This window comes from Crocuta crocuta, unplaced genomic scaffold (assembly GCF_008692635.1).
Source record: "Crocuta crocuta isolate KB4526 unplaced genomic scaffold, BGI_CrCroc_1.0 scaffold77, whole genome shotgun sequence".
Taxonomy (NCBI): Eukaryota; Metazoa; Chordata; class Mammalia; order Carnivora; family Hyaenidae; genus Crocuta; species Crocuta crocuta.
This window is the reverse complement of record NW_027532172.1, coordinates 2,574,376-2,593,696: the sequence shown is the minus strand read 5'-3', so window position 1 is coordinate 2,593,696 and position 19,321 is coordinate 2,574,376.

Sequence of the window (19,321 nt, the reverse complement as noted above, 5' to 3'; positions counted from 1 at the left end):
TCTGTGCTGACAGCTGGCTCAGAGCCTGGAGCCTGTTTCGGATTCTGTGTCTCCCTCTCTCTCTGACCCTCCCCTACTCATGCTGTGTGTCTCTCTCTTAGAAATAAATAAAACATTAAAAAAAAATTAAAAAAAAACCTCCAGCTATGCTTTTTTTTTTTTTTGAGAGGGAGAGAGAATATGGGGGAGGGGCAGAGAGAGAGAATCCCAAGCAGACTGTAAACACAGACACAGGGCTCAATCTCATGAACCCTGAGATCATGACCTGAGCTGAAATCAAGAATCAGACGCTTAACCAAATGAGCCACACAAGCATCCCCCAGCTATTCTATCCTAATAGCAAGTTTTCTTGAGTGTGTTTTTGATTTTTTCTAACGTTTACTTTTGAGAGACAGACAGAGCGCAAGCAGGAGAAGTGCAGAGAGAGGAGACACAGAATCCGAAGCAGGCTCCAGGCTCTCAGCTGTCAGCACAGAGCCTGACACGGGGCTCAAACCCACAAACCAAACCATGAGATCATGACCTGAGCTGAAGCAGGACACTTAACAGACTGAGCCACCCAGGCAGCCCCTCTTGAATTGGTTTTTAAAGAAGCAACACCTTACTCATCACAAAGGCAACCTCTTGGAAGGTAAGAATCCTTTCACCAACGAACTGAGTTATTTTCCACTACCACTAAGGCATCCTAGACCCTAGGTACTGGGGCACCTGAGTGGCTCAGTCAGTTGAGTGTCAGACATTGGCTCACGCCATGATCTCACCGTTCGTGAATCTGAGCCCCACAGCAGGCTCACTGCTAGTGCAGGGAGTACCATGTGCTCCCTTATCCAGGTTTGGGTGGCCTGGAGCCTACATGAGCCAAGCTAGCAGGAGCCAAGCCACCAGCTGAGCATCTTCTCCAAGCTGTGAAGACATCCCCTAAATCAACAGCCCACTCACTCTCTCATTTGGTGATAACACAGGCACCCACCCTGATCTGCATATTCACGAGCAGCACAAGACCAGCAAATTATACCAAGTCTCTCTGAGGAGCAGCATAAAGGCTATCTCTCCTGAGCTGAGTTTACAACAAACCATCTTCCAATTGGCAGTCCTGATGAATAAGCGGCTACACTAGTACACCTGAAACTAATGTAACATTATGTGCCAACCTTACTCAAATTTAAGGGGGGGTGGGGGAGGCAGCCGGACTGGAACAATCTCCTAATCTTCTGCAAGTACTCCCCAAAAGTTTAAGAACCGTATTTTACTTTTTAGGATATTGTTCTTTGGAAGTGAGAAGTAAAAACTTTTGTTTTTCAAGAGCTGCATTCTAAAGACGGCTCTGCCGTATACAAATGAAGACCTGAACCTAGCAGAAAAGAACTTCATAATCCTGAAATCTAAACAAAATCTACCCACAGTAGTCACGTAACTTATCCCTGAAAGGTCCAAGACAATATGAACTATTTCGGTCAGTTACCAGCAGCTGGTAGGACAGCAGAAATCTCACCAAAGAAATGTAAGTTGGGGAGGATCTCCAGTTTTCACCTTTAAACTCCACCCCACTTCCAGCCACCTTCTCACTGCTGAGGAAAGTGCCCACCAGCCATCCTACTACATCTGGATGATTTGGAACCTCAGGTGGTCTTTGCCACCTTGATTCCCAAGAAGGGTACCATTTTCCAGGCTGGCAATGGGAGACCAGGAAGGAGTGATTCAGATCTATTTAAGCTAGTAGTTTCCAGAACACTAAAGGGTCTACCTAGATCCAAATCCAGAGGGGCTAGTGAGTACCCAGGCAGGTGGCAGGGTTAGCATTGTCCAACCAGGAACCTTCCAGATCCCCCAAGCCTAGATTCAGACAGGAGAGTAGACTTGATAAAATTCTAGAAATCCAGTCTGACACTAGGTCTTCAAATACAAAACAAACTACAACCATCTGACCAGCCAAGCTTCCTTAAGTGGCAGAATTCAGTTTCTTTGACCATCAAGGCCCAGGTGAAATAGTCAATACCATCTAGTAACTTCTCAGAAGTGGTTGGAACTGTCCACCAACCACCCCATGGCACTGACAGACCTGACTGAAGCCACACAGCTAGCCCAGGAGTCCCGAGGCCTTGCCACAAAGTCCAGGCCAATGAGCTGGTACTTGGCCCCAGATGCTTCGTCAATGCTGCACACTCTGACGATGTACCACAGCAATCACAAAAATCACAAGACTAAAACGCTGCAAAGTGAGAAGGGCTAAACTAGGATGATGGCACATCAGTAAAGAGTGGCTTACACTACATCCACCAATTAAGAACAAATTGGGGGGTACCTGGGTGGCTCAGTAGGTGAAGTGTCCGACTTCAGCTCAGGTCATGATCTCACAGTTTGTGGGTTTGAACCCCACATTGGGCTCCATGCTGACAGCTCAGAGCCTGGAACCTGCTTCAGATTCTGTGTCTCCCTCTCTCTCTACCCCTCCCATCTGCACTCTCTGTCTCTCTCAAAAATAAAACATAAAAAAAAAAAATTGGGAAACGATGTCAACAGATGCTACACCTTCCTGACAATGTATCCAACAAAAGTATGATCAGAGGATGTCAGGAACAAAGGGGATCCTCAGGGAAGCTATTCACAGAACCATCACCTGTCCTCACCATTCCCAGCCCTAAGGGTAAACTGAGGCCAAGATGGAGGCGAGGATGGGCTACACCTGGCTTCTCTCAGTCATCAGAGCTCACCAGTGGGCTGCATGGACACTTCCCATCACTTATCCTCACAGAAGGGCCACGAGGAAGAGGAGGGACAGGGTGGACACAGGGCCCTACTTGCTAGTTCTGACATGACTAGCATCTAAAGGAAAAGGAAGGAAACTGCACTGAAGATCAGATGCCTGGAGAACCCTGCTCCAAAAGGAGCAAAGAAGCCAAGGCCAAACTGCTCCCACAGAAGCTTTAAGAACAGTTAACGGCCTACCTCCCAGGGTGCAATGGTGATGAGACCAGAGTCTTACAATTTGCTTGCTGCTTCTGCCTCTAGTCAGAGTATTCCTTGCTGGTAAGAGGTTTTAGTACTAAAACTCTGAAGTATTAAGGGGTGCAATGCAAATGTCACATAAATCTCTGCCTTAAAAGGCATAAAGAAATCAGCAAACACCACACAGGCTCAAATTGTGCCCTCACTGAGACTTCACCTGCATTTGAGAATGACCCCAGAGTAAGCTGGAGGCTCTATAAAAGGCAGAACTCTGCCACACAAAGTCCATGTCCAACATGGGCTGGCGTGTCTTTCTTCCATTTGCACATGCCAGAGTAACAGCACATGTCAGGCTCTATTCCAGCAAGCAGGGCCAGCAGACATGAACATATGCATATATAGGGCCACCCTACACACAGGTATAAGCACACATGCACATATGCATACACACACCCAGGACCAGCACATATACACACAAAGGACCAATATATTTAGGCAACCTCACTGGGCCAATACTCTTTGTCCTCCAGGCAAAAGCACGGTTTTAAACCATCAATTGTTGAAAACACAGACCACACATCGCAAAGAAATACTGTCCTAAGTGGGACCAGGTCCAAAGTGACCTACAACATCCACCTCACTCCACTGTCTCTGAAGCACAGTCTTGCCAAGACAATCCAACCCCCAAGTAAGACATTCCCTGGGAAGTCACCCAGGGTCCCAGGCCACCAGCCTCCCTATAAAGGATATTCCAAGGTCAGCACAGGTGCAAAGGGGCAGGTCCATAAGGGTAGTAGTGTTTACTTACCTAAGTCTTTACTGTGCCAGCCTTGCAGTGGACCCTCTGCCCTCCACCAAGGCCCACCCTACTGCCCTACTCTGCCTCCAGCTGCTTCACACAGACCCAAGTTCTATCTAACCATTCAGCACCAAGATCCAGCCTGAGACCCAGGCCCTGCAGATCTGTCTCCAAGAACACAGTGACTTTACTGTCCCCATGGTCCAGGCCTCCTCCTGAGGTTTAGGCAGGTGAGGGCCTAACTCTTCATTGAGAAAGTGACCATTAGGCACACAGATTCAAAGTACTACAGAAAAGCCCACTGACAACTTCTAGGACATGGAGAGAATCACCTTTAACATACTGACAAGAGGTTTTGTTACTAAAGGAGAAAAGTAGAACAGTGGCTAACAATTATTAAATTATTTACTTGATATCAGGCAGGGTGCCAGCACTTTTACATGCCTGATTTCATTTAATCCTCATAAAAACAGAATGAGGTACTGCCAATGCTACTCACTTCACATAGGGTATTGCCAATGTTACATTTTATACAGGGTATTGCCATTACTACTCCTCCTTCACACGAGTTACTACCATTGATGTCCACACTTCACACAGGGTACTGCCACTGATGCCCACACTTGACAGGTGAAAAAACTGAGGCTAAGAGAGAAGTGAAGGTGATTGGCCAGGGTTAAAGGGCTAAGAAGTCAAAGATCCAAACCCAGGTCAGCCATCTCTAAGACCCAGGCTCATATTTGAACCACTGTACCATCAGGAACAGTCTGACTTTGAAACCATCCTGGGGCTGGATCCCTCCCAAGGCTCTGGGAAAACTTCCTAGAGCAAAGATCAGCACACCCACAATTCCTCTTCTAAGAGCACACTAACTTAACCCTTTACTGAACTGCTAGAAACCTCATGGAGGAGTTAGCCTCAACCGTGCAAGCTGTATCCTGTGGACCATGCAACAAGTTCACGGACTCATGTGCATCCCTCCCTTTTTTGTAAAAGGCACAAAAGCCCTAATAGGTTGACAAAACACATTATTTCTGAGCCTCTACCTGCCAAGGTACAAGCCAAAGGAAAGGGCTTAAAGGAATTACTAAACATTCCCAGCCTGGGTCACAAACCAGGACCAAATTCCATCTTCATTTCCAGTAAAATGTACATACACACCAACCACACTATGGGAACAAACCAGGGTCGTCAGCAAGAAACATGTGTGCAGATTTCTCTCCTTCTTTCCATAAGAACAGCACAGGGCTTACAAGTGTGAGGCAGTAAACAGAGCAAACACAGACTAGTGGGAAGAAGACTGATCCCCTGGCCACTGACACAGGGAGTGTCAGGACAGCAGTGAGTGAGAGGACACAGGGCTCAGGGACAACCCAGGCCCTACAGACAGGGCTTCCCAGGGTGGGCAGGGGCCAGGACACATGCCAGCCCTCCCAGCTCTGTACATGGGGCACCAGGCTGCTGCCCTCACTGAACTCACCTGATTCCTCACACCCATCCTCAACCCCCAAATCAGGACCCCAACAGTATCTTGTTCATCAGGGGTCGCTCTGGAACCCAAGTCATTTTTTTTTCCAAGTGCCAAATCCCCAAGGCCCCTTTCCTCCCTGCAACCACAAGTCCTCCTATCCTTCTCAGTCCTAGAGCCATCACTCTGTGGGACACCCACCTGTCTTCTCCCCTGGACTCTGCCAAAAGAGCCATGATTTGAAAACATTTCAGCAATGCGTGAAACAAGGAAACTTTCTCAAACCAGGAAGCAGCAGCTGTTGGAATAATTAATGTGAATGTTTCAGAGAAGCATCCCAATTGGTCTGGTTCTTTCTGGAAAAGTGTCCAAGACCTCAAGTTGGAAAATAAATCCTCAGAATCTAGAAAATGCAGGTTACAAATCAGCTTCTAGGCCACTGGAATCACATCAAGCTTCTTCCTGTTCCCTCTAATTGCTACAATTTCTCAGGTTACAGGCTGTGTCCCTCTAATTTCCATCCATCTGTCACTACTTCACTCTTGGGAGCAGAGCAGAACTTTTCCTACATTTACAAGATGGCCCCTTATATTTTATTCTTTCACCTATTAATTTATTGCACTTTCTTCTAACACGAAGCATATCAATGGGGAAGAGGAGACACAAGAACAGATCAAGTTCTGCACCTTCCTCTACCAACGGAGGTGGCCACAAACCTACCAGATTCACAGACATGCTCCTTGAGGGTTCCAAAGGTCACACAGGGCTTTCGTGCTTCAAACCCACTGTATCCTCCCATCCCAGCCATGTAAAACAAAGAAGAGCCATCTAGCACCATGGGCCAAGCTAACACCCAGCTTCTCCCAGGCAGTGGCTACCACGGATCATCTTCTCCAGGACCCAGCTCACCTCACCTTTGCTCAGGCTCAGCATCCTTAAAACCAAAGACCCACAATATTAGGCCCCATGTCATTTTCCAGTCCTCACGCTGCTGCTACCCACTCAGACATGCTCCTACCCACTTTTCCCTCTCTCAGGGTTCCCTATCCTATCTTGCTTCTGTAGCCTTAAGACCCTGGAGGGCAGGAAAGGGCCATCACCAGACCCCAGGGGTATAGCACAGACTGAACAGAGGAAGGACCCCAGTTGTTAAATGGACAGATGACTTGTTCTCAGCTCCTGGTATCCAGCTAATTCCCACCCAATCTCCTTGCACAGTGTCTCTGGCACCTGTCCCTACTTTTTATTCTCCACCAGGCAAATTCAAGGCTGTATTAGCTCATGCCTGCCTTTTTTCAACCTCCCTTTTTCCTCAATTCAAGTGAACATTCTCCTCCTCACAAATCTCTATGGGCTCTCCATGTTTTTCTAATGAAGTGTAAACAGTCTTCCATTTAAGGTCATGAACAATAATTGGAACAACCTGCATTTTTTCTTTTTTAAAACCTTACTTCCCACTTTGACTTTCCATAAACCCTGAGGTCCAGGAGGGTTATCTGCCAACTCCATCCTTGATGCTCCAGTGCAAAGGAACACTCCTTGTAAATGGTCTAGTCCAACAACACCAATCTTCTCCACAAGAGTTATAGACCTCTTAACCAAGCAAACTGTCTCTTCTCAGAATAGTGCGCTGAAGGATGGAGGGAGATAAATCAGATGCTCCATCTTTTTCACATCATGGCATATAACAACAATTCCATTCGCACAGCGCACTGGAGTAAAATAAGGGCTACTCACAGCCTGAGGCTAGGGCCACCTGGCTGCAAGGCCAAGTCTGCATCCTTGTCACGCATCCCAAGCCAGCCTGCTAAGAAGCTCTTTTTAAATAATCCCACAGTCAGCAACACCTCTCCTGCTCTGTTTATTCTACTATGTGATGATGAGAAGCCTATACTTCATTTCACTCCATGGGGCAACTTCCAGAGTAGCTTAGGCTCTCAAATGTCGATAGTTAACTTTTAAAGTAACTTTTTTAAAAAAGGCCAACAGTGGCTCACAGACTCAGAAGGCTGGTTAGGCAGATCAAAATTATCCTAATTTTTCTAAGCAATTCAAGTTTCCTTTTTCCCTTAAGCAATAAACCAAGGCAACAGAGTAGACCAGCTCTCCCACCATCTTAATCTTCACAAAAAAATAGGTACATGTCTGAAATGCTCACCCAATGCTAAGTTCCTTCCCCAGGTGGAGACCTGTCCACTTTCACTGCGTTTTTTTGGCAGGGTCACCTGATCTTACCTCTAAAAAAAACAAAACAAACAAACAAAAACATACCCCTGAGGGTGTATGTGTGTGTGCCCAGTGGCCCCAGGAGTAGAAAAGGCCTCTCAGATCGTGACTCACAGAGCCTCCTGGAATCTCTCATGGCCCCCACCCCTAATCTTCTCTTTTTCAAACAAAACATGTTTAAACTCTCTAACCAATTCTGTGATACAGTTTAAAGACCATTCCAACACCAGGTGTGCTGTTCTAGAATCATCTAGCACCCTTAGCTGGGTATTAAGGACACCCGCCAGGCCCCCCACCCCCACCCTGGACTAGCACAGCCAACCACTGGAGCCTAGTTCAGCATATGACATTTAGCCCATTCCACCTTATTTCCATGGTTGTTTTGATCTTGAAATGGTCATCCACCTATCACCTGAAAAATTTCTGCAACTAAGTGCCTTTACTTTTTCTTTTTTAAATAAACCAGAAGCAGCAGTTTTATGCTCCTAAAATTGAAAGCCTTCATACACAATTCCAGAACAGGAAGCACTACTACAGGTTTTTTGGGTCTGTTTTTTGTTTTTTTTAAAGGGAGGCCTAAGACTCTAAAAGCAGCCCTGAGTTCTTCCTACCTATGTCCTATTCCATCCTCCCACTGTAGACACACACCATGATGACCTCAGGACTCAAAAAGAGACAAAGCCCTTTCCTTCAGGGATTAAGTAATGCACTTGCATTGATGAGCACTGGGTGATGTATGGAATTGAATTACTATATTATACACCTGAAGCCTATGTAACACTGTATTGTTAACTATAATTAAAATAAAAACTTAAAAAAGAGGCCATGAGGAAGAAAACCTGCCAAAGGACCTCCTGATTAGGGAGGAAGAACCAAGAACAAAACAAAACTGAGCAAACCACAAAGAAATAAGGACGACATGAGGTGCCTGGCTGACGTGGTGGGTAGAGCGTGCAACTCTTGATCTCGGGGTTAGAAGTTTGAGCCCCATGTTGGGTGTAGAGATTACTTAAAATTAAAATCTTCCAGAAAGAAAAAAAAAGAAGGATGACAGAAATCAGATCAAGGGAACTGCAGTAGAGAACAGAGAGCTACATCTTCCTCCATTTTGCAAATAAAACCAGGGGCAGGTCACTCCCCTCAGGCCTCAGTTTCCAGTTTCTAACATCAAGAACTGCCCTACCCATCTTGAAGTCTGTCCTTTGTTCACTAAAAACGAAAATGGCACACAGAAGAAGCAAGGTAGTCCCAGGTGAATCCTCAAATTGTCTGGGGCCTAAGGACCAAATATAGTTACATCTCTATTGCTATGCCTGACAAATATAAATTGACTATAAGGCTGCAATTACATTTCCATCCAGACTTACTATGTAAAATCTTTACTTAAGAAAACTTCAAAAGCAGACCAGCCACAACTCCTACTACTGACAGCTGAGGTTCCCGCCTCCTCCCCAGACCTCAGCAGAGACAAAAACCTCAACAATAGAAACTAAAGTTTGGGAAGAGGAAGCAAGAGACAGATGACCCACATACCAACTGTTGGAGAATGTCAATTAATCAAACAAAAATGTTAAGGAAAACACTAATCAAACCCTGGAAATCTCCCAGGGTTCCATTGCATGTTAGAGAATCCCAAGGAGGGCACAAATTCAGAATCCCCTGAAAAAAACCACTGCCATTGAATGGGTGGGTATGAACCCCTTACATGCACAGAAATAACACAAGACAAAAAAATATGAAGTTTAGGCATTCTGTCAAGGATACACAAGTCCTGGGGCACCTGGGTGGCTTAGGCAGTTAAGCCTCGGACTCCTGATTTCAGTTCCAGTCACGATCTCACAGTGGTCACAATCTCACAGTTCATAAATTCGAGCCCCGAGTAGGGCTCTGTATGGACAGTGCAGAGCCTGCTTGGGATTCTCTCTCTCTCCCTGCTCCTCTCTCTTCCTCTCTCAAAATAAATAAACTTAAAAAAAAAAAAAAAAGACACGTAAATCCTGAGAATATCACAGGTCCAGAGTAACTTGACCAATTCAATTAAATGCTTTCAAACCAAGATTTCAGTTTGCTTCACTCCTACTTTTCCCAAACCATTGAGCAATCAGGAAAAATCGGTTTCCTCTGCAGAGGAGAATAAGGTTGTAGTGGCAAAGTTTTCCAAACTTGCTGAGTAAGCTTGTCCAAAACACATAAGAAAACTAAAACTGTCTTATCAATGCCACAAAAATCCACCAGCTACAAACTCAAGTGAAGAGAACATTGGCCTGAAAGCTGCTCACCTCCAAGGTCATGTTGAACTACTGCCTCTAAAGTAAGAATGAGTTGAGTACAGTTTAACAGCCACTGACTCAAAGGCTAACTGCACAGAACAACTCAGATTAGAGTAAATATTATGCTGGGATTATATGCAGTTTTAAGGCCCCAGGGTTTCTTTTTTTCTTTCTCCACTTACATTCCAAATAATTTGATCACCTTTTTAGGTGAGAGAGCTAGCTCTGCACAATGAACTCTGAAAGACCACTAAATTGTGGTGGGATTTTGACATAAACAAAATTTAGCTCCTTAATCTGAGTGTTTCATTGTATGTGATAATTTGAGATGTGAGACTCTATAGAGAACATCATGTATTTGTCATCTGAGGGGAGGATTTTGTCTCAGAGGTGAATGGAGGAGTAGGAACTGGGCTATATAGATGGAAAAGCTGAGGCCAGCCAGGTAGCCAGGCAACCCGCCCAAAGTTGAAAAGCAGTAGACTCTACTCAGTGATGAAGCCAGATCTAATTCCCAAGCCAGTTTGAGAACTAGAAGTCTGGAAGAAGGCTAGGATTCAGGTCTGGGCTCTCCCATTTGCCCCTGCATGTACCATCAAGTAGACTTACTTCCCATCCCTTCCCAGAATCTACTCAAGAATAAAGGAATAAAGAAATACAAGAGTCCTGTCTTAAAGGCAAGACCCCCATGACAGATATGCCTGGCAAACAATTTCCCATCTCACAGATACAGGGACTGTTCCTGAAAATCAGAACATGGGATTTAGCAAAAGCCAGGAAAGGTACTATCTCTTTTACCCTGGTGGGCCTCCACCAACCCAGCTATTCTGTATCTCTAGGGAGATGCTAAAGCTAGTGGAAAAAACATGCAAAATCTGAAATCAGAAAGCTGATGCCCACTCCCAGTTGTAAAATAATCAGCAAGGTGACCCTTAGAAAGCATCGCCCTCAGGGTGTCTGGGTGGCTCAGTCACGTTAAGCATCCAACTTCAGCTCAGGTCACAATCTATGGTTCGTGAGTTCAAGCCCAGCATTGGGCTCTGTGCTGACGGCTCAAAGCCTGGAACCTGCTTCGGACTGTCTTCCTCTCTCTCTGCTCCTCCCCTGCCCATACTCAGTCTCTGTCTCTCAAAAAATAAAAATAAATAAACCTTAAAAATAAAAATAAAGTGTCACCCTCTATAGGGGACCTCACCTTCTTCCATCTGGAATATGGAGACAGGTTATGGCTCCAAGGGGCACAGAGCAGACAGTGAAAGGCTTTGTCACTAAAAGTTGTGGAGGTGCAAAGCAGCACCTTTGTGCTCTGCCTTGTCCATTTTAATTGTTAACACTCACTAAATTGTACATGTACCTGGCCTTGTGCGAAGCCACCTGCATTTCTTATCTCATTCCCAACTCAGTTGTTCAAGGCAGACATTACCCTCCTTTTTTTAGAATGGGAAATAGTGGGACCTGGGTGGCTCACTCAGTTGGTTAAGTGTCCACCTCTTGATTTCAGCTCAGGTCATGATCTGTTTCATGAGTTCAAGCCCCACGTCTGGGTCTGTACACTGACCACTGACCCTGAAGAGCCTGCTTAGGATTCTTCCTCTCTTTGCTCTCTGACCCCTCCCTGCTCATGCTGTCTCTCTCAAAATAAGCAAATAAATAAAAACTTTAAAGAAAAATTAAGGCACCTGGGTGGCTCAGTCGGTTAAGCGTCCGACTTCGGCTCAGGTCATGATCTCACAGTTCGTGGGTTTGAGCCCCGCGTTAGGCTCTGTGCTGACAGCTAGCTCAGAGCCTGGAGGCTGCTTCAGATTCTGTATCTCCCCACCCCCTCCACCAAACCCTGCTCATGCTGTGTCTCTCTCTCTCAGAAATAAATATAACATTAAAAATTTTTAAAGAAAGAAAGAAAAAGGGAAACAGAAGGCAAGGTTCAGCAAGGTCACATCACTAGGAATTGGCAAGTGACGCTTATACCCAACCTGCTTGAGGCAAAGCCAGGGCTGGTCCATGACACTACTACAGGGACCTGCTGCCTAAGAATAGGCACACTGAGAAGTCTCACTTCTCACCCAGAAAACACCAGGCAGCCCTGAATGAGGAGCTGGTTGGCCACTATAGTATGGCAATATTTTTTAAAGTATGTTCAGAGCCAGGGGTGCCTGGTTGGCTCAGTCAGTTAAATAACTGACATCAGCTCAAGTCATGATCTCACAGTTCATGAGTTCAAGCCCCACATCAGACCTTGTGCTGACAGCTCAGAGTCTGAAGCCTGCTTCAGATCTGTCTCCCTTGCTCTCTGCCCCTCCCCCGCTCAAGCGCGCTCTCTGGCATGCTCTCTCTCTCCCTCCCCTTTCAAAAATAAACATTAAAAAAATTTTTAATAGGGGCGCCTGGATGGCTTAGTCGGTTAAGCGTCCGACTTTTGCTTAGGTCATGATCTCGCGGTTCGTGGGTTCGAGCCCCACGTTGGGCTCTGTGCTGACTGCCAGCTCAGAGCCTGGAGCCTGTTTCAGTCTGTGACTCCCTCTCTCTCTCTGCCCCTCCCCTGCTCACGCTGTCTCTCTCTCTCTCCTAGAAATAAATAAAACATTAAAAAAAAAAATTTTTTTTAAATTAAAAAAAAATTTTAATAAAAAAGTGTGCTCAAAGGCATCACCTCATTTAGGCTGAATTAAGTTTGAAGATTCAAATCAGAAGATCTGACCAGCACAGCAAGTCAGGTGATGTCAGGTCTGGAGACAAAGATACAGGAGGAAAGGCTGAAAAATTCTTCAACCTTGGGGTGCCTGGGTGGTTCAGTTGGCTAAGTGTCTGACTTCAGCTCAGGTCATGAGCTCACAGTTTGTGGGTCCGAGCCCTGCATAAGGCTCTCTGCTGTCAGCATGGAACCTGCTTTGGATCCTCTGTCCCCTCCCACCCCGCCCCTCCCCTGCTAGCGTGGGTGCTCTCTCTCTAACATTAAAAAAAAAGATTCAGCAGCTCTTCCTGCCCACGGGTCCTGTCCCTGTGCTTTAATAAATTACCTTTCTGGGGGTACCTGGGTGGCTCAGTCGGTTAGGCGTCCGACTTCAGCTCAGGTCATGATCTCACAGTTCATGGGTTCGAGCCCCACGTGGGGCTCTGTGCTGACAGCTCAAAGCCTGGAGCCTGCTTCAGATTCTATGTCTCCCTCTCTCTCTGACCCTCCCCTGCTCACGCTGTCTGTCCGTCTCTCTAATAAATAAAAATAAATAAAATAACCTTTCTGCACCCCCCCCAAAAAAGATTCTTCAACCTTCAACAAGTAGAGACTTTCTCACTGCCTCTATCCTCTCCCTAACCACTTCCACTGGCCCCCATCCCCTGCTGCAGCTTTTAATAAAGGCCAAGCAGCCTTAGAGGCCTACCACCTCAAACCTTCCCCAAAACTCCTAAGCCCACTTTCAGATACTGTCCATATCCTATCAGCACATTCTATCTCAGAAGCTGGAGGTGTCTCTGATTCTCAGACAGATATGGTCTTCAGTCCTTTCATATAAGGAACCAGGAAACAAGGCAGCAAGGCCCCTGACAAACTTGCCTGGGAAACAGAGTTCCTTTTTGAAGATCAAGAGAAAATGGGTGCAGTGCACTGAGAAGCTCCAAGGGCCCTTTTCCCGACACTCTAGAGGGTTCCAGAGGATTCCACTTCCTAAGGCTACCTGCAGGTATTCAATTAGAGTAAGTTTCTTTGTCTTCTAAAAGAATAACCTACATTTTCATCAGACAAAAAGAGGTCACAACTACAGCCTAGAAAACGAGGAGGGGTAATAAGCCCATGGTGTGACATTCCTCTTGATTAAAACGTCCTGGATCACGTTTACCAGCATCTACAAGTATGCAGGATCTATCCCCAGCTGGTACTGCTGTTTCTAAGAACACAACCTCACTACTTCTACTTTGCTGCCGCCACTTCAGGTCCCCTATCTTTTATCTCAACTTTAACACGTGGCCTTCCTAATTCAAACAAAGATGCTAGTACATCATTACCCAAAAGAATAGCAACCTGAAGCCACACTCTCTAACTCACCTTCTAAAACAGCTCATATAACTCAAGAGCATCCATTCTAACAGTCGACCACACTAAGCAGGCAACACAGTTCTGTGAGCCTCAAACTATGACACTGCCAACTTGTTCTTCTGGTTTTGCCACACTTCCAACCCAACAACTGTTACAAGGAAATCCCAGAGATGCTCTATTACCCCAAGACGACTGCTCATAAAGACCTCACCTAATCACCTGTTTCATAATCTTTCTAGTTTTTTTTCAATGAGCATAAATTAACTCAATTATCAGGGGGGAAAAGTCTAGGGAAAATAGCCTTGCTCATTCCATGTAATGACATACATATATCACAAGTCCAAGCAAGTAGTTCTCCAGACAAGCATTTGAGTTGCCCATGCTTTTAGAGGTTAGCACACCAACAGTCCTTAATTGAACTCCATTACATTTTGGTTTCTGTTGAGAATTGACATGTACAAGACTCAGAGTTATTTATTCTTAATTTCCCCCATGAGAACAAACATCAGAAAATGCCAACATTTGGGGGGCGCCTGGTTGGCTCAGTCGGCTGGGCGTCCAACTTCGGCTCAGGTCATGATCTCACGGTTCGTGGGTTCGAGCCCCTTGTCAGGCTCTGTGCTGACAGCTAGCTCAGAGCCTGGAGCCTGCTTCAGATTCTGTGTCTCCCTCTCTCTCTGACCCTCCCCTGCTCCAGGTGTCTCTCTCTCGCTCTCTCTCAGAAATAAATTTAAAAACCATTAAAAAAAGAAAAAGAAAGAAAATGCCAACATTTGGGGAGCCTGGCTGCTCAGTTGATAGAACATGTTACTCTTGGTCTCAGGGTTTTGAGTTCCAGCCCCAGGTTGTGGGTAGAGATTACTTAAATAAATATAAAAGAAGTGCCTGGGTGGCTCAGTCAGTTAAGCATCTGACTCTTGATTTTAGCTTGGGTCATGATCTGACATCATGGTTGTGAGATCAAGTCCTGCATCAGGCTCTGTGCTAACAGCGAGAAGCCTGCCTGGGATTCTCATTCTCTCTCTCCCTCTCTGCCCCTCCCCTCCTCATTTGCTTGAACTCTCACCGCATATGCGCGCGCGCGCTCTCTCTCTCAAAATAAACATTTAAGTTTTTTAATGTTTACTTATTTGAGAGAGCGCATGCATGAGCAGGGGACCATGTCCTTCAGAAGCATCCTTCAGTGGTCTGCTGTCTAAGGCCCAAGGAGGTCATAGCTGTGAACCTCATCACACTAGTCCTTCCCTTGTCCTCGGAAAGGGGTCCCACTACTCTCAAGGTAAATCCCAGACCCTCTTATGTCTCCGTGTCGCTCTCTGCTCCAACTACCCCAATCTTCCTTCAGTCTCACTCTATGAGAAATGCCAATCTTTTTCTCTTTACCTACTTAGCTCCTACTCATCCTCCAATTCCAGTTGGAAAAAGGCCCCCTTGAGTCTTGTTCACCAGGTCACAGTGTCCTTTTCTCCTTGGCCCTTATAAATTTCGCCACATTTATGAGATTAATTACGATTTCTCTCTCACTAATCTCATGGTAAACTCCGCTGAGCAGGGATTCCTAGCTGTGCCTGAGGCACAGTGTGCATTCCGATATTTGCTGAATAAATCAATCCAGAAATCATTCCTTGCAATGCCAGAAATTCACAAAATAAATGATGCAAAACAAATGAGAGCTACTGAAGAACTGAAAATTGGAGCCTTTAAAATGTGTTTCATTACTCAAAAAAAGTATTTCTTGGGGTGCCTGGCTGATTCAGTCATTTGAGCACATAACTCTTGATCTCAGGGTCACAAGTTTGAGCCCCGTGTTGGCATAGAAATTACTTAAAAGAATGATTAAAAAATATTTAATGTTTCTAATTTTAAAAATAATCACAAAGTACAGAGATAACAAAAAGTTTAAGGAGAAAAAACCCACTCCTAACCCTAAGCCAGAGATTTTGTTGTTGACATTCTGATACAAATCCTTCCAGGATTTTTTTCTACCAAGAGTAGCATTATTTCTTTCCTCACTACCAAAATATACAAATGTAGGATCTGCCAAACGATACTGCATTAATAGAGAGAACTTGACTTTAAAAAAAAATGTCATCTGAGTGGAAATAACAATGCACGCAAATCGGTAATACAGGACCTATCCCAATTTCTACATCACATCCAAGATGAGAAGCAATCCTCTGTAAAAACCAGCTTCAGATTTTTAGGGTAGGAATAAAGGATGAAAAATGAAGACTGAGGGACTACATGAGGAAAGGATCTTGCAAACTGCTCTCAAAATCTTCATTCTAAACTATTTCTTCTAGAAAGGACGAACTTTTCTGAGTTGGAAGCTGAAGAAGCAAATGCAAAGGGGCAACTCTGTGGCTTGGCTCCTTTAAGGCCAGCTGGTTAACTTTGCTCTCTGAAGACAATGCAGGGCTACAATGGTGTCCCCAAGTCACAGGTCATCCCCCAACTACCAGCAGAAGTGGACTGGAGCCTGGACAAGTAAATGACTTCTTTTTTTTAGGAGTGCCCAGGAAATGCTCACACAGTGGATTGCAAACAGGAGCATTCCATGACTCTGGTGCCCAAAACAGCAGGCTCAATCAAGCCCAGCCCTACCCTTCCCCCACTCAGGAGCCTTGGACAAGCAACCTGGCCTCCAGGAGCCTCAGTTTCTTCACCTATAATGTATGGATTACATCCTCCACCCCACTGGAGTGTTATGGGCATGGAAGATGTCTGTGTACAACAGGCACTCAAATCTGGGGACTGGTATGATCTATCAGTCCTCCTCCACAGCTTCCTGTCAGGTGTAACATGCTACTTATCTTAGCATCCTGATCTGGTGCCAGCAAACATTATTTCACCTAATCTAATTTAAAAGAAAACTTGTAACCACTACCAGAAAGGAAAAGAACATCAAACGGCAGTCAGTACAAGTCTCAAGCAATTACACAGAAGGCTGTCTATCCCTCAGTTTCTGTGCTGCCACAGCCAGAAGGTGTCACTGTGCGAAATGGACACACAGAACCAGTGACTTAACAAGCTCTGTGTACTCAAGAAAACTGAAAGAAGTAAAAGGGTGAGGAAGAGAGAAAAAAATTAAAGGCTCAAGTGACTCACCCGGACTTTGATCTAAAGAATCCAAAGCTCTCAAGATAAGGATGAACTACACAGCTAAAGACGCTGGATCAGATACACAAAATTAAACGGCCCCTGCAAAGTCCCAAGGCAGGGCAGAAACGCGCACCCAAGGTTGACATTCAGTCCTAAGAGAGGGATCCCCATTCATTTCTGGGTCCCAATGCGTGCACACACACCAGTGTCAATCACGCTCCAAGCTAGGGCCCTGCCCATAAGCCTTTCCTTGTTGAAGTGATCAATTCCGATTCTTGGCAATAATCCCTTTAAAAGGCCAGCTGCTGCTGTCTAGTCACCGATGCCGACCCATTCCAGGTGGGAAAAAAAGAAATCAATACAGCCACCGCCTAAATAGGAAGGCAAATTTAAAGTGTAGGGACCTATGACGGGCTCGAGTCCCGAGGGGGAAGAAGGGTCCCCAGGCTCCTGGGGGTCAGGCAGTAAGGGCGCGAGCAGGGAGAGGGACGGCNCAAGACTTTCCGGGACCCCCACCCGGCCCGGCCCCCACGTGCCTGGGCGGCGTCGGAGCGCGGAACTTTCCAGGGTAGCGCTAGGAAGACGCTCCCAGAATACAAGGAGTAGATAGAACTCACTCGCTCGCTCTCACTTTTCTATGCTCACGCGGGGTCCCTCANGGTGGGCGTGGCCTTATTGTGGGGGCGGGGCAATGCTGCGGGGAGGGCGGGGCAAGGCAGGCCGGCACCGCCCCGGAAACACAGCCTCTCCCGACCGCGCTCCACGCGCCGCCCTACTCTGCCAGTTGGTTTCCCACGCGGGCTCCGGCGCCTTCCGCAGGGCCGAGGGGTCGTCGCCAGCTCACCGGCGGCAGAGCCGAGCGGACCGCGCCCAGGGCTGACTCACGACGCGCTCACTGCTGACCTCGCTCCGGCTGAGCTACATGACCTGGAGCAAGTCAGCTGCTTCAGAAAACGGAGGTTAGAGTGCTACCCCCGCGGGGGTCGTCGGTTAAACCATCACTTCTATGAAGTGAAGAGAGTTCTATTAATTAAGCTCCAGACCTACCCATTTCAAGACACTTGAGGATGACTGCCCTCCCTCTCCACCTCTGCACCACCCCGTACCCCGTGCATCTGGGAGAAGGTGAACCCCACACACACACCAAGACAGCAAATCTGCACCCTTCCTACGCGAAACAGTCTAACCTGAGAGAGGATGATAGGATTTGGATATACTAAACTATATAAAAGCAAACACAATTTCAATAAAAAACAAAATATAACACAAGAAGGTTCCCAATATCAAGACTATGTTTTGAAGAATCAACAGGAAAAGCCCTTTTCATGTTCTTTATCCAGAGTTAAAACAATTCATGTTAAGACAGCTAGACTCTTGATTAGTGGCTTTTAATTTGTTTTATAACACATCTTAATACATAGTCATACTACTGAAACAAGTTTTACCAAATATACTTTCACTACCTGCAATGTCTGATATTAACTATTCTATTTCATTTTTTAAGCAATTCAATGTAATTTCACCCCACCACTGGTCTTGTCTCCAAACCTGAAAAGCAATATAGAACAACTTTTACAAACAAAATTGTTTTCCTGCTATATGCTCCCCACAATAAGAAGTTCAAAAAAGCCCATTTTAATTGTGTTGAGTTCCACTGATAATTGGAAACTTTTTGTCCTTGATTCCACCCTCACTCCACTCCCCAAATCTTCCAAATGGTTAATGCAACATCTGGCACAACCTACCCTGCGCCAAAAGCAAGCATTCCTCAAACCAAAAATGATACAAAATACAAACTGTTGACCCCCAAACGCCTTCCCTGACCCAGTTTTGTCAGCAATTTGTTTTGCTACAAAGAATTTCAATTGTTTTCAAATTCAAAAACCAAACAAAAAGTCTTATTCTCTCAAACAGGTGACTTGGTATAGGAATGCAGGAAGCTTCCTGATCCCACGTGCAAGGATAGGTTAAAAGCAAATATCCAGAATTTTCACTGTAATTCAACAGCTCCATATTTTGAGAACTGCTTTACTATAGGACCATTAGTCAGATGATGTATATTAGAGCAATACAAGCAAAATATTACCTCACTGCTCCTCACCTGGGTCTTGATTAACGCCAACTTAATTAACTACAGACACAGCAAAGTGTGGTCAGGTGGGAGACCCAAGACTTGAGATAGATGTAGAGATTCCAGTGTCTGAGCTAGCAAGCCCTGTGTGAGTCACCAAGGTGACAACCATCCTGTTTTAAAGAGAGAGGCATCAGCTGCGACATATTAATGACACACCCCTGTGGACTGAGGTGTGCACTAGTGACAGGTGGGCTGCTCCAGAGGGCAGTGCCAACATCTCCAGCTGGGAAAGCAGGGGTGGGGGTAGGGTGAAGTAGTTCAAGGGTTTATTTTTGTGATAGAAAGAGAGGGGCCAGGTGTGTAGATGGAAAAAGCGACAGTAAATCCAGACCTATTTAGGGTC